Here is a 16,006-nt window from a genome sequence, read left to right as displayed (position 1 = left end):
AACAAATAAAGTTTTTCATTACTGATATCTATATAGTTCACAGAAGTATTCAGGGCAATCACAGAATTTCAGAGATATTACTTCTGTATAAATTTAGAACCTGTTGCTCAACAGTGCTCCATACTGAGATTAAATCCTTAAATGAAAACTTATCTTTTCCTTTACACCTGTCTTTAAGGATTGTTTTCCAACAGATAAATTAGGGACTTAGAAGAGATTAAAATGCTTTATTAGAATCTTCTTACAGAAGAACAATATTTCACACACAGTAAAATTAGGTTGAAAAGTTTGAAACACAGAGACTCCAGTTTTCCCCAGCGTTGGAAACACCTTGACTGTTAAGCCCGTGTTGTGCTATTTCCCTGCCTCCAGCACAGATGAGAACCTTTAATCTCCTGGGTTTTTTCCTATTTGAAGAGCTTGAGAAACCAACTCAAGAAAACATTTTCATCCTGTTCTCAAATCCTAAATTTGTGGAGTACATATAAGAACTACGACATTATAAGGGGTGAGATGATAATTATGGGTACCTCTATAAAAGCATTTTTTTTAATTGTACATGATGTCCTAAAAAGTGATCAGGCACAAAATGCATATTCCTAACTCAGCAATGAATCTACCAAGACTGGGCCATACTGAGTGCACAGTCTGAGAGATTTAATACACAAAAAGGCAGATCCTTCTAGAAACAGTTTACAGAAACACCTACAATACTACTTAGTCCTAACCATTTTCAACTAACAGACTGTTAAATTGTTGCAGTATGAAATACCTACTTCAGCAATTAGGGAAGATCATTTTTAATATCCAATTTTTATCAGGATTTACACATGACATAATGAAGTATCTATACTTTTGTGCAATCAACACATCATTCCCCTTTGTAATAAGTGATGTTTCCAAACAAGATGTGTTTTTTAAAAAACAGGAAGGGAGGGAGGGAGGGAGGGAGGGAAAAAGAAAGTCATCCCAATTCTGAACAAGCTTTTAAGATAGCCAAGACACTGCAAGAAATATCTCCCCTTCTCTTCTTTATTATATTTTATATAGTATGGGTACACAGATACAAAGGAATATTCCAGTTCCTCACCATGACAGAACATTAACAGTACCAACAGCAATTTTAGGATATATTTATTCACTATTCAACAAAAATTTATTAAGCATCTAGTACGCGTGAACCCTTTTATGGCAGATTGTACATTCTCAAGTGCTAGAAACTACTTGTTAAACTTTTCCTCAAAGACACAAGAAGAGCTCTTTAAGCAACCAACTGTATGTCTATTAATCTGTTCTCTATAGCTTCTGAGAGGCTTCACTCTCAGAGAAACTTTGTCAACAACAAAAAGTTAAGGAATAAACCACTTTTCCTATAAAAGCCTTGAAATACACCTAAAATACCCACGTCCTTCCCTTACATCCAACACTTACTTCCAAGATCCCTGTCCAATACATCTTTCTAGCTGCAATGTGGTTATGTTTTCTGCAAGTGAACTCACTCCCCCACCACCATACCACCCTACCTTCACCTCCCCCTACCAGCATCCACCATCTCCTGCCCCCTGGAAACAGCAATTCACTGACTCCAAATGTTATCCAAACACCTGCAGGCAGGGCAACCACAAGTACAGAAACATGGCAATCACTATCATCCTACATAATCATTTCCAAAAAGACGATGTCAACGTCAAGCAAATAATGTCCAACAGCAGGCCCATATATCAAATCACACAATAATAAAAGGTTCTTGAAAGGAAATATGACCAAACTACTTAAAAGAAAAAAAAAAGACCACAATGTACTTGGTGCTCAAGAGAAAGACACAGAACAAAAAGCCATGATGAGGCAAAATCACTCGCAAGACAATAAAATGAGCCAAAAATAATGCCTGGAAACAACCCAGACTGTTCAAGACCTTTGCATCCAATACAAGTGACTGATTGCAGGGCCAAGCAGGCAATGGAGGATTTTCTTTACACACAGATGTAACCATTAGGTGGTCCATTTAAAGAAGTACTTCCTAAAGGAGAATTCACTATTGTTCATCATAGAAAAACCATCACACCATACTGTGCACTAAAGGGGAAAAAAAAAATTTACCTCTGCAGCCTAACAAGCTGAAAACCTTATTTTCTTTTCTAGGTTTGAAACGTTATCAAGTTCCCCTCCTCCCTTCCCTAGGAGAACTTCTTAAAAGTAAGTCAACACAAACACTTATTATTTTTGTAAATATGGAAGTTTGGGGGTTTTTTTTTTGGCCATGCCATGCAGCTTGCGGGATCTTAGGTACCCAAGCAGGGATTGAACCCAGACCCTCGGTAGTGAAAGTGCAGAGTTCTAACCACTGGACCGCCAGAGAATTCCCAAAATGGAAGTGTTTTTAAATCAAAATGAATATCTGTGTGTGATTTGCTGGTGATTGTTAAGAGTAATACTGTGGGACTTCCCTGGTGGCGCAGTGGTTGAGAGTCCGCCTGCTGATGCAGGGGACACGGGTTCATGCCCCGGTCCAGGAAGATCCCACATGCCGCAGAGCGGCTGGGCCCATGAGCCATGGCCGCTCAGCCTGCGCGTCCAGAGCCTGTGCTCCGCAACGGGAGAGGCCACAACAGTGAGAGGCCCGCGTACCGCAAAAAAAAAAAAAAAAAAAAAAAATTCTTGAATAAGAAGGGGCTTGGTTCAATACACTTAACTGCCTTTTCTTTCAAAGAAAAAAAATTGTAGTCTGTAGCCATGTGCCATCTACGTAGAAACCAGCCTTCCTGCTAAGTAGCAACAAACAATGTTAAATCATGTCAAACTTCTGAGTTGTGGCTTTCAGTTCTACTCCCAACTCAGATAGCAATTATATGCCCAACTCTTGCCAATCCACTGCTTGCTGCCTCAGTTTCCCCAAAGCAATCTGTAATAGGCTCTTTGACAAAGCCTCAGTTGTAGCAATCTGAGAGCTAAAACACTGAAGGAATCCTGAGGCACTGGTAACAGTTACTCAGTCCTTTGAAAAGAAAAGCATTATACAAATTCAGTGTGATGAGTGCAAATCCATTCCCCGAGCTTTGTATAACTTCTCTAAATTCCTTATGCATCAATTTCCTTATTCCCAAAGAAAGCAAGGGTTAACTTGTCTATTAATTACCACCTCAGAGATAGGGTATGATCATGTGCTTTCAGCCCTTAGAGGGAAAGTGCTAAAAAAACACAAAGCAGTGTCAATGCTTGCAGTGTCCTGACAAAGGACTGTAAAATCCTGAACACTCTTACAGTAAAACTTTTTGGGTCCAGGTGATCACAAGCAGTCAGTGGTAAATGGAACTTGTTTTCATTCACAACAAAAAACAATGTGGAATTATTTCCACAAGTTTGAAAACCAGGTTTAACATAAGCAATCTGTGAAATCAAAGGCAAACTACAAAAGTTTCTATGACCAAGATGCTATTGACCGAGTTATGTTTAACAACACTTCAGTGGTAAATTTTCACGTCTCTACATTTAAAGTGTATGGCAGTGCTGGCTAGAAGGTTTTACATTCTTGCCAACAATTTTCCCTGTATTGACTTTCTAATTAAATCTCAAGAGTAAAAAGAAATCAAACTGCATAAAATTTCTTGTTTCTCTAATACTATAGCCAGAAGTAAAAGTCATTTTCCACACAAATCACTGAAGAATCCAAAAACATTACAGATTATGAACAGGCCTGAAATTACAGAGCCAAATTACGCGTACCTTAAAAACAAGCGCTCCAGCAACAATGTTGTTTTGGTTCAGAGAGGTTAAGTGGTTGGGAAACTCCTGGAAAATAAGAAACAGTAGCAGTTTACTAGAGTAGATCTTTTTCTGAAAATGAAGATATATATTGCTAAAGTTTTGGGGAAGCCTAAAATTTACAAGTAGGGAAGGAAGTTTCTGAAAGCATGATGTCATGGCTTGAAGCAGCACACTGTAGAGTCTACAAAAGAAACAAGTGCCTGGGAACTAACTGGGTAAAAAGTGCTTTGCAGAGACACAAACATATGAGACAGTAAAAATTTCCTTTTTAAATCTTAATTACTTCCTGCTAAGAGAACTATGAATATCTCGGAGTTAATTTTTTAGAAAGGAACTGGAGGGAACTTCCCGGCATTCCAATGGTTAGGACTCCATGCTTGCACTGCTGAGGGCGTGGGTTGAATCCCTGGTCGGGGAACTAAGATCCTGCAAGCTGCACAGCATGGCCAAAAAAAAAAAGGAACTGGACATCATATACCATCCAATCACACAAGCCTGATTTTTAAATTTGCAGCCTTTAACTCCTGATTAAATATTTTATTCATAAATGTCCTTACCATATGCTTGGTGATGCAAATGCAATTACATGGGAAAATTTACAAAAAGGAACTTGTACATAAATATTCTTATATTAAACTGTAAAATATGAAAAAGCACATTACCTCTAGCAAATCCAAATCATAATCATTCTTTAGAACTGGATTTCAGATGACATAAGAGTTTAACTCTCAAACTCTCAGGTCTCATTTATCTAGAGGTGCCCCTTCTGTAAACTGGCAGTAGTCAGTAACAAATAGAATTCTTTACCTTGAGATGCTTTTTGCGTTTTTACAACATAAAGTAATTTTGCTCATTTCAATTTCACACTGCCACTGTGACTTAGTAAACAATAAAAAGTAGCTGTTCACTGTCCAAATAATTTCAGAAATAAAATTATGAGCTTTAATTGGTTCTACAGTATTTTAACAACCCAACTTCTTTCTGTAAATAGTACACTATACTAACAATTCTCCAATCTAGAACCCTATTGTTCCGCAATCTCACCCATTCAAAAGACTAGCATGAATGGAAAATGAAAAGGCCTCTGCACAGCCCAAACAAATGTCTAAGACCACTTAATAGAGGCCATGCCTTTTGCCAGTGCGGGCTTCCCTCAATTCAAGCTCATCTAAATCTATGCTGAACGCTCCTGGTAGGTTTGGTTATCTAGTTTTCTAGCCCAAGCCTGAAGTTAAAAAAATAAAATGTTAAAAAGGAGGTGCTAGAATCAGACAACAGTGAGAAACAACTGTTAACAACTTAACAGCAAAGAAAAAAAGGGGGAGGGAGGAGAAAAACATCAGTCTACAACGCCATGGATTTCAAACATCTCAACACAACACAGGTGATAGCTGAGATTCATATACACATTCACACTTCCATGAGCAAACTTTTTTTTTAATCCCCAACCATTTCCAAAGCCATCATGATTACTACCAGTGTATCTTTATACCACTTACTTACTCCAAGCAGCAGCAGAGAAGAAAGACTATGGGATAAGCCCAACTCCCTTTCTTTCCCACTCAAGAAGCACACTAGAACACAAGAGAGTGAATTAAATTCATTGCTTTATTCACTCAACAAATGATTCCTGAACACCTAATAAACAGCAGGCACTATTCTGTGCACTGGGGAGAGAGGAGTACACAAATAAGATGTAGTCCCTGTCCTCATGGAATTCACATTTGTATAGGAATAACCTTGACTCCAACACAAACTTAAATAAGTAATTCACAGTGGCATTTTAATTAGTAGTAACATCATTTATAATACACATTACCTCATAACTAAAGAAGACACAAAAGAACATAAAAGGTCCCCTGGCTGCAAGACACTGATTTAGGATAAGGGCAAACAAGCCATGACATGGCTGTGTGGGTGACGTAGAGAAAACTCTCGACTGGGGATTTGAGTTTGGGTGCCAACTCAGGTGCTCAGCTGAACTACCCTGAGCAAGTTACTCTGTAGACTTCAACCTTTTAATATATCAAATAGGGTTACCACCACCAATTTCATATGATTAACAAACCATAATCATATTATTCTTGGGTGGATGAACTGGTAATGTAGGTGAAATGCTTATAAACTACGACAAAGTTAGCTAATAAACATCACTTTCTTAGGGTACACAGTAACCAATATTATAAAATAATATTAATAAATTATGTTCAAAACACACTATTTAAGAAAGAAAAAAAAATGTAGCAAACTTAAGAAGAACCTCGTCCCCTCCAAAAAAATTTTTTTACTTTATACTTTTTTATGTTTGGTGCTTAATAAATTCTGAGTTAACAGGGTAATAGTTCCTTGGCAGTCGTCCTCTAAATGTTTCAGACTGTAAAGGTTCACTCTACTACAAACCAAAAGGAAACTTATTTGCCTGACTACATTTGACTGTCATCTAGGTAAAGGGTCATGGAGCCTCAATGAGCAGGTTAAACTGCGCAACAAAGAACGTAAGCCTCCAAGAATAATCAGACTTATCATTACATATAAATTATCTACTAACAGAGGAAAGGACTGCCTTGCATTTTGTACCAAATCACAATGGCACCGGCAGACAATGGTCCTATTCGTATCAGGATGGAATCTGCAAGGGTAGAAAATTCATGTCTTAATTTTAATCTACAGAAAGCATGGACTTCAAAAGAGCAAAAATGTGCGAGAATCAGACAAGATCTAGGTAGATCATAAAGCTCATGCCTGAGAGGAGCTAATATAGTAACACCTTAAGAAGCATTATCTGCTCATTTCATTCCCAGAAAAGACACATTTCCAACACCTTTTCATGATTAATGAGACACACTTATGCCTTGGTTGAGGTTAAACACAGAATGGAAACTCATATACCAAATCCAAACTCATAACCCCAAATCCAAAGGCACATTAAATTTCAGTGATCTAGCCTTTTAAGACTAGCCATAAGGGTTGCCCTGGTAGCGCAGTGGTTAAGAATCTGCCTGCCAATGCAGGGGACACGGGTTTGATCCCTGGTCGGGGAAGATCCCACATGCCGCAGAGCAACTAAGCCCACGCACCCCAGAGCCCACGTGCCGCAACTACTGAAGTCCGCATGCCTAGAGCCACCACAGTGAGACGCCCACGCATCGCAATGAAGAGTAGCCCCCTCCTGACACAACTAGAGAAAGCCGGCACACAGCAACAAAGACCCAAAGCAGCCAAAAATAAATAAATAAAATTTTTTAAAAATGGCTGGGAAGCAAAGAGGGCAACAACCCTATAAAGTTAATTAGAGGCTTAGTTAACTCATTTCCAGTAAAGCAGAATAATATAATTCTAAAGAAACTAAGTTTCAGACTTCCCTGGTGGCGCAATGGCTAAGAATCTGCCTGCCAATGCAGGGGACACAGGTTCGAGCTCTGGTCCGGGAAGATCCCACATGCCACGGAGCAACTAAGCGGGTGCACCACAACTACTGAGCCTGCACTCTAGAGCCTGTGAGCCACAACTACTGAGCCCGCAAGCCACAACTACTGAGCCCACACGCCTAGAGCCCATGCTCCACAAGAAGAGAAACCACCGCAATGAGCCCACGCACCGCAACAAAGAGTAGCCCCCGCTCACCGCAACTAGAGAAAGCTCGCGCACAGCAACAAAGACCCAACGCAGCCAAATAAATTAAATAAATAAATAAATTTATATATTAAAAATAAAAAACTGATTTTCTTGGCAACAACCTTGTCTACAGTTAATAAATCATTTTCAATAAACTTCATGAAGGATTATAGCAATAATTTAGGGGACAGCATCCTTCAACACAAAGGCTAATGAAACATCCTCATCCCCATTTACCTCTAAGGCCCACCCCCAACCTTTGAAACAGCTTAAAAGTTTTAGTTTAATTTGACTACAGTAATCTGTCACAACAAACAAAAGGAAACTGAAAATCTTCCAACTATTTCAAGGAAATCATGAACAGCATTCATTTGAAAGACTGAGTACTACCGAGCCAGACTTTTTTCCAAATTGGTCTTAAGTCCTAGTGAACAAAATTCATCCTAACTGTGGTGGGTGGGAGAACTGGGGAGAAAGCACTGGTGACACCCACAATAAATTACTCTAAACAAAAAGCACCTGAGAATAATTAGAGACGTGTTGTGCTTCAGTGGAAAGAGCTCAGGACCCCACTCCAGTTACTTGGCCTCCCAGATGGGCCTCAGCACCTCAGCTATTACGACCCTTCCTTTGCAAAGACGTTGGGGAGTAACAGAAATACAACACAAAGCGTCCACTTCAACCTCTGGCACAAAGGAAGAGCTCGGTGAACAGCAGCTTTTATATTATTAGATAAATTCAATCTGACCTTTCAGATTCCTTTGCTCCATCAAATAACTCTCACCCTGTAATCCTAACCTGGCACATGGTAAGAGCTTAATAAATAGTAGCAAATATTATTATCCAGCAGATTCACTGATCCTGTCCTCAGTCACATATAAACATCTACAAATATAAACTTAATAGTTACACACCACTTGTAAAAAAAACATTTTAAATGGGAATAGAGGACATGCTGACTAAAATCAACCCACACTCACTGGGCAACCAATTTTAACGCTACTTCAAATATAGAGACAATCTGATGAGCAATCATTTTCATTTTGGGAAAATACCCCAGGGCACTTAAATAGATTTTCTTAGACTTTGTAGTCCAGCAGACATTTCAAAAAGCCTCTAGGACAATTACGACCTCTCTATTATAATACAATTATCTGTTTTGCTTCCATTACTGTTATAAACTCACAAAGTCATCACATTTTTCCAAATTAGATTCCAGATTAAACAGAAGCAGATGGAATACAGATTTAATATTTAGAAGACTAATTCTTAATTGAAAGCAAACACATTCTTGGATAGATTTTTCTACTTTTGCTTTCAGTAAATTACTCTGAGGGAGCCCCCTGAATATATTCCTTTAACAAATAATTGAACATGTGTTATTCCAGAAAATATAATTAAGTCTGAAGAGAATTTGTTTCTACCTCCATTTATCTGGTGACATAAATCACTTAACATCAACCTTATTCACTACTATAGGAATGTAAATATTTTAAAAAGTAAATAAGCTATTTGCAGTAATTTCCTCATTTTACCATTTTATTAAAATAAATAATTCTCTTTGGTAAAGTTTTTTAGTTCAGAGCATTAAGCTGTCAGCAAAACATATCCAAGCCATCCATCTAGTGGCATTTGTTAAGATCAACATAGCTGCATATTTATAATCTTATTATCTCCTTATGTGAGAAGAAAGGATTTGATCAACATTATTCCAACTTCGTAATACGTGATTCGTAGGTAAGCACAGCTTGGTGCAAAAAGTTCTTTAAACAATTTCCTTTAAAAAGCAAAGAGTTCTGGGACTTCCCTGGTGGTCCAGTGGTTAAGACTCGGTGCTTCCACTGCAGGGGGCACAGGTTTGATCCCTAGTCAGGGAAGTTCCACATGCCTCAGGACGCAGCATGAATGAATGAATGGATAAATAGATAAATATAGATAAATAAATAGGTAAATAAACAGATAAATAGATGAATAAATAGATATATAAATAGATAAGTAAAGATAAATAGATAAACAAATATATAGATACATAAATAAACGAATAAAAATTTAAAAAATAAAATAAATAGCAAAGAGTTCTGTAATCAAAGTAAAATTGGAAACAAAAGTCAACAAAGCTCTTGGCTTTTAAAGATCTAGGAATACCTTGTAGAACTGTCTCACTTTTAAAATTAACTGTGGGGCTTCCCTGGTGGTGCAGTGGTTGAGAGTCCGCCTGCCGATGCAGGGGGCGTGGGTTCGGGCCCCGGTCCGGGAAGATCCCACATGCCGCGGAGCGGCTGGGCCCGTGAGCCATGGCCGCTGAGCCTGCGCGTCCGGAGCCTGTGCTCCGCAACAGGAGAGGCCACAACAGTGAGAGGCCCGCGTACCGCTTAAAAAAAAAAAAAAAATCTTTTGCTTAATTCTTAACCTAAGGTGACAGCAGTATATTTACACAAATACTGTAAAGAAACTTTACAAGTTTCATTATGAACTATTAACTGTATTTTAACACAAAGTTATTCTCCATCAAAAGTGGTTTCATTTTATAGGTAAAGGTAAACTGGAACAATCTCTTTGCCAAATATCTCAGTTCTCAAGTTAAAATTGATGACATTTTGCTAGAATTAAACTTTAGGTAATAATCATCTCCACAGACCAATGACTTCATCATTTAAAAATATCTTAGCTTTCCATGCAGTAGAATACACGAGACAAAAATAATGAAATAGATCTGTGCTGAAATGGGAAGCTGCCCATGATATAGGAAATTAAAAAGTTCCAGGAAATTAAAAAAAAAAAAAGTGGTTTCATAGGTAGGCCTCCACCAAACAGGATTAGGTATATCTGTATTTCTGATTGCTCTTCAATTATAGTCATTAATAGCTCAAAAATTGTTGCTCTTGTACACAAAGAAGCAAGGCAGCATCCTGGATATGACTTTGAGGGGGATGAGGATATTTTTTTCTGCTGTAATCATGCATAAACAGAGATAAGAAGCCCCACAAAGCAAACAAAATGAGAACTATGATTCCACTAAAAGTAATTTTGCGACAGATTATGAGCCTGGGGCAACCTGGCAGAATTATATGATATTCAGGATTTATGTCAAAATAACCCAGTTTGGGGGAGGGAGTACTACATGAAACAAGATTGACCTTGGCTATGCGTTAATAATTATCAAATCTGAGTAACCAGTTCAGGGGGGGTTCTCTATACTATTCGACTTTTGTATGTTTTCCATGAGAGAAAGTTGTTCAAAATTAGATTATTGACTGAAATGTTAAAACATCATTTCCCTAACACTACTGTTTTTGATATGGCAGAAGACATGCTTTGTACTGCTTCTACAGCTGTTTGCTTAGGTGTTTTTAGAGTCATCCAAACGAAGACTTTAAACTATTTCTTGATGGTAACACTGTGTCAGAAAATTCCAGGAAAATGTAAAAACAGGGAGGCCACTTTGCATCCTGTGTGTTGCTGAGAGATGAGTGTAAATCAAAAGAGTTTAAATTCAGTAAGGAAATTTACTACCTAAAACAATGCTATGACACAGGAGGATCAGTCAGTAGAGCAAACACACACTCCTTCCTCTTTTGTAAATTTGAACCTCCATAAATTGAATTTCCTTAATGAAGAGTACACCTATACAACTAAGAACAGAATTAAAACAAACTCAGGGGCTTCCCTGGTGGCGCAGTGGTTAAGAATCCGCCTGCCAATGCAGGGGACATGGGTTCGAGCCCTGGTCCAGGAAGATCCCACATGCTGCAGAGCAACTAAGCCCGTGTGCCACAACTACTGAGCCTGCGCTCTAGGGCCCGCGAGCCACAACTACTGAACCCGCGTGCCACAACTACTGAAGCCCGTGCTCCGCAACAAGAGAAGCCACCGCAATGAGAAGCCTTCACACCTCAACAAAGAGTAGCCCCCGCTAGCCGCAACTAGAGAAAGCCTGCACGCAGCAACGAAGACCCAACACAGCAAAAAACAAATTAAATAAATAAATTTTAAAAAATAAAATTAAAAACAAAAAAACTCAGTATCTTTAAATAATGTTTTAAAAATCCCACCTGTCACCAGGATGACTGAAACTACCCCCTCTACAATCCCACTGTATTTTTAGTTTTTACTTCAAGCTGCAATGTAATCTACTGAATACATTTGGTAAGCACACTGATTCCTGAAAGTCCAAAATCAACCAAAAATCTGGTCTAACTCTTTTTCCACCACCCTCTAAACAATTAAAGCTACAAGCAGGAAGAGTGACCTTAAAAACGTCCCCACAGCAAGAGAACAGAGGCAGAACAGACTGAAGCACACATCTTCGCCCGAACAGAAGAAAACTTCCACATAAGCAATACTGCGACACGGAGGTGGGGCAAGGGCTTAAAAGGAAAGTCGGCCAACGGGGACGGAGGGAATAAAAGCAAAGCTGCCGTGAGAAAAAGTCAAAAGTTAGAAATGCAGCGGCAAAAAAAAGACAACTTTTCCAGCTCCGTACACCCTCCCTTCAGAGCCTGACACACAGCAAGTGCTCCAGAAAGGTTTGCTAAACTCAAGGAAACTTTCCCAGAAATGGAAAGACAACAAGAAGCGGATGATGGCAGGAAAATGGACAGGTTGCTCATACGGAGGGAGCTGGTGAAAATCCTGCAGTTGACTCAGCGGAGGACGTGGAAATAGCAACACTATCTTTTACAGACTGCCTACTTACAGAGTGTCCCAATTAAACGTACGCCCCTTTCAGCTGTTAACAACCCAAAACAATGCCCCGGCGCTGGCGGTGGGCAAAACGCTGAACGCTTCGGCCCCTAAAGAAACCCAAACGGCTAGGTAGGTCAACTTTGGTCCACTCTACCCATTAAGTTATACCTTAATATCATGCTAATAAATTATGCAGACGGTTTATTGGGACACGCTGTGCGTCTGGCACTCTGATAAGCGCTTTATACGCCCCATTTCACTGAACCTTAACAGCCTTCAGAGGCAGGGACGGCATTAGCCCCTTTTTCTAACCAAAACACAAAGACTTCAAGTGACTTGCCTAAAGAGACTGCGCTGGGATTTGCACCCGCGCTGGAGACCTGGGCCGTGTGCGTAACTATAACGCTACAGGCCCGGCTGGGGAGATTTAAGTGCTCCGGCCCGCAGGGACTTGAAGCGGGGATCCCCCGCCCCGCCCCCGCCCCGGGAATAACTTCGGCATCGCAGCGCAATCAGAGGAATGAGGAAAGGCGGCGTGGCACCTGTTTCTGGGCCCAGCAAGGGGTGGAGGAGCTAGGGACGCCCAAGGTCCAGGCCGCGGGGCGCCCCGAGGCGGGGGGAGCGGGAGAACCCGCCTCCTCCGGGAAGGCCCCGCGGGCGGGAGAGAAGCCCGGGGGAAAAGGCCGAGCGCGCGGGCCCGCCGAGGCCTAAACCCCGCCCGCCACCCACCTCCCAGCGGCCACGGCGCCCGCGCGGGCCCCGCCAGGCCTGGCCCTGCCGCCTCACCTGGCTGCTGCCCCGAACTCGTCTCCCGGCCGGCAGTCCTGGGCGGCGGCGGAGGTGACGGCGAGGAGGGGAAGGAGGAAGGAAGAGGAGGAAGGGACGGCGGGAGGGAAGAGGCGGAGTGGCCGCGGAGGAGGCGGGCGCCGCCGGGCCGGGGGTTAGAGGGAGGGGGAGCCGAGCCAGACGCGGCCGCTACCGGCACAAACACTGAACAGCCGCTCGGGCGCCCGCAGCCCGGCAGGAAGTGACGGGGGAGGGGCCTGCGCCCGCCCCCGGCCCCCGCCCGCCTCCATGCCCAGCCCCACCCGCGGCCCGGACCACAAGTCCCGGCGGGCCCTGCGGCGACGCCTGCGCTCGCAAAGGCACGCCGGGAGCCGGGCTAACCCTCGTTGGTCCCGCCTGAGCCTCCTAGGCCAGCCTTTTGGGCCCCGAGGCCTGCTGGGAGTTGTAGTTCTACTGGGAGTTGCAGTTCTACTGGGAGTTGCAGGCTGCCCGCTAGACGCGGACGCTGGGGCTTCCTTCTTTTCTCCTTCCGCTTCGTTCTTCCCTTTTTCCCTTTCCCTATTCCTCTTCTCCGGCCTTTGTTACTCCTTTCTCTCCTTCCCTCAATTGCTCCTTTCGTAAGTGTTTATTAAACGCCCACTACTTGCAAAGCACTGCTCGCAGAGCTGAGAACATAGTGGTGATCAAACAGACAAAAATCCCTGCCCTCATGGAACTTAGGTTCTAGTGAGGGTGAAACAATAAAATCAGTAACTTTTATAGTGAGTTAAAAGGCAAGAAGTGCCAGATTGCTATTTCTTTCACCCAGTTCTAGATAAACTAAGTAGTTTTTTGTAGCCCTCTTATATGACAGGTTGAGGTTTGGGCGTGGGGAATGTTGACCCTCTAGAATCACACTCAGCAAAGAATTATACACGCGTTGTGGTAGGTTCAGGGAACAGTGAGTGAAGGGACTGCAGATGTCCAGGCAAGCTCTCTCTTGCTCACTCTAGGACTGCTTCCCCACTATTTAAAAATAGTTTCTCTATCTCTCAATATCTCTCAATTTAACTCCTGCTCAATCTTCCTTGCCAAGGCTATATAGTTTAATTTGCATAAGTTCATGATATGAAATGTGTGGCTGACGGGGCCACTCCAAACAGTGCTTTGGGACCTTGCCCCAGCCTTGGAGGACTCCCTTCTCTGGACCAGGCAGGCCTCCTTACTTCGCTCCTTATAAAATACATTGAGACTGAATTTCAGGACACCAAAAACAGTCAAAGGAATTTCACTGTCCATTGAGTGCCAGTCTAAGACAGTACTAAGCAACATTCAGATATTGTCCAGCCCTCTGCTAAAGGTGAATTTTCTTTTTTCTATCTTCCAAGCAATCTGGATCCCATAGGTCGCTTGGGTGAAGGAGCAGACACAGAGGGGTTTCCCTAAACCCAAAGCTGAGGTCCCTGCACAATCAGACAATCTCTTCAAAGGTTTAAAGGTAGAAGGGGGTGTTCTGACCCATTTTACTATCACCCTTGGGCACCCAAGTGATGGGCCTATGACTTCTAGTCTCAACTTTCTTCCCTCCTTCCATATATTGAGGGGAGATCTCTCTTCCTTCTCTAAGCCAGTCTTTGGATTTTATCCTGTGACTTGGGCCTCAACACAGCTGGGCCTTAGTTTTCCTCTTAGTTAAACGGGAAAAACAATTTCCTGTTTTATCCAGGGGTCATAAGAATTAGTAGAGTTCGATGACACCCTGTCTCAACTTCCCCATCTGAAGAGTGATAGGACGCTCCTTAGTGAAGTCCTCAGTGTGCTGCTCTGAGCAACCAAGGCTACTACATGCTCTTGGTTTTTTTGTTTTTTGTTTTTGGCTGCTCCTCGCAGCACGCAGGATCATAGTTCACCGACCAGGGATTGAACCTGTGCCCCCTGCAGTGGAAGCATGGAGTCCTCACCACTGGACCTCCAGGGAATTCCCTACCTGCTCTTGTTAGTGACTGATCACCCGTCATCCTAGGGAATCACTTGTTCTCAGAGCACTGCCTTCCCCTCCCTCTCCCATTCCCTGGTAACCGCTGATCTTTGAACTGTGTCCTGCAGTTTTGCCTTTCCCAGAATGTCATATAGTTGGAATCATGCAGATTGGCTTGTTTCACTTAGTAATATGCATTGCATGTATGTGGCCTTCATGTCTTTTCTTTTCTCTTCTTTTACTTTTTTTTTTGGCCGCAACGCACAGTTTGTGGGATCTCAGTTCATCAACCAGGGATTGAACCCAGGCCACGGCAGTGAGAGCGCCGAGTCCTAACCACTGGACTGCCAGGGAACTCCTGCCTCCATGCCTTCTCATGGCTTCATAGCTCATTTCTTTTTCTGTTTTTTTAACAGACACATTAACTAACAAGAAGCATAATCTTTAGATAAAAATCAACTTCTCACAGGGTTTTTATGAGCTTTGCATGTTCCATTCCTTATTACAAACACATATATAATTTATCTTCTGGCAAGGAACACACAGGATTTAGTGTAACTTAATGGTCACAATATCTTACTTCCATCTGCTTCCTAAAGAAAAATAAATAATTCCTAAAAAATAATTATTATTTTATTATTAAGCAAGAGTCAAGAAGCATTCTGGCCCTTGGAATAGATTTTGACTGACAGTCTCTAGGTACAAATAGAGAAAAACAAATCCAAGTGACCCGCTCCTGAACCACAGCCAGCCCACGGCTAACCTATGCCTCAGTTAAATACAATTTCTTGGTTACACAAAGTAAGAGTTCAGCGTTCTCAGAAAACAAGGAGTATTAAATCTTCAGGTGGTGGTTGTTTTTCTTTTCTCTCCTTTTCTTTCTTCTGGGTTTTTACTTTTAATTAGTTGCTATCACTTTAACATACACATAATAATCTGGGTTTGTGTCATCTCCTTAAAAATGAGGCAGGGACTTCCCTGGTGATGCAGTGGTTAAGAATCCGCCTGCTAATGCAGGAGACACAGGTTCCAGCCCTGGTCCGGGAAGATCCCACATGCCGTCGAGCAACTAAGCACGTGAGCCACAACTACTGAGCCCGCATGCCACAACTACTGAAGCTCACGTGCCTAGAGCCCGTGCTCCACAACAAGAGAAGCCACTGCAATGAGAAGCCCTTGCGCCACAACTAGAGAAAG

At 41.9% G+C, this 16,006-nt stretch overlaps 1 protein-coding gene across 20 annotated transcripts in view; it reads right to left on the bottom strand.

Annotated features, from left to right (window-relative positions):
- Positions 1 to 13,077, bottom strand: part of STAU1 (staufen double-stranded RNA binding protein 1) — a 58,324-nt gene extending 45,247 nt beyond the window's left edge. For 14 of the 20 annotated variants that reach the window (XM_060122199.1, XM_060122201.1, XM_060122210.1 and 11 more), the window contains exons 1-2: positions 12,853 to 12,991; positions 3,724 to 3,789 (exon numbers count right to left, since the gene is read on the bottom strand). The gene's annotated coding sequence lies outside the window, so the exon portion shown is untranslated. Of the gene's footprint in view, positions 1 to 3,723; positions 3,790 to 12,852 lie in introns of all 20 variants that reach the window. The other 6 variants (XM_060122221.1, XM_060122214.1, XM_060122222.1 and 3 more) reach the window with 4 other exon arrangements.
- Between the last annotated feature and the right edge of the window lie 2,929 nt (positions 13,078 to 16,006).

Source organism: Lagenorhynchus albirostris, chromosome 15, assembly GCF_949774975.1.
Source record: "Lagenorhynchus albirostris chromosome 15, mLagAlb1.1, whole genome shotgun sequence".
Taxonomy (NCBI): Eukaryota; Metazoa; Chordata; class Mammalia; order Artiodactyla; family Delphinidae; genus Lagenorhynchus; species Lagenorhynchus albirostris.
The sequence above is the reverse complement of the archived record's forward strand: the minus strand, read 5'-3'. Positions and strand labels throughout refer to the sequence as shown.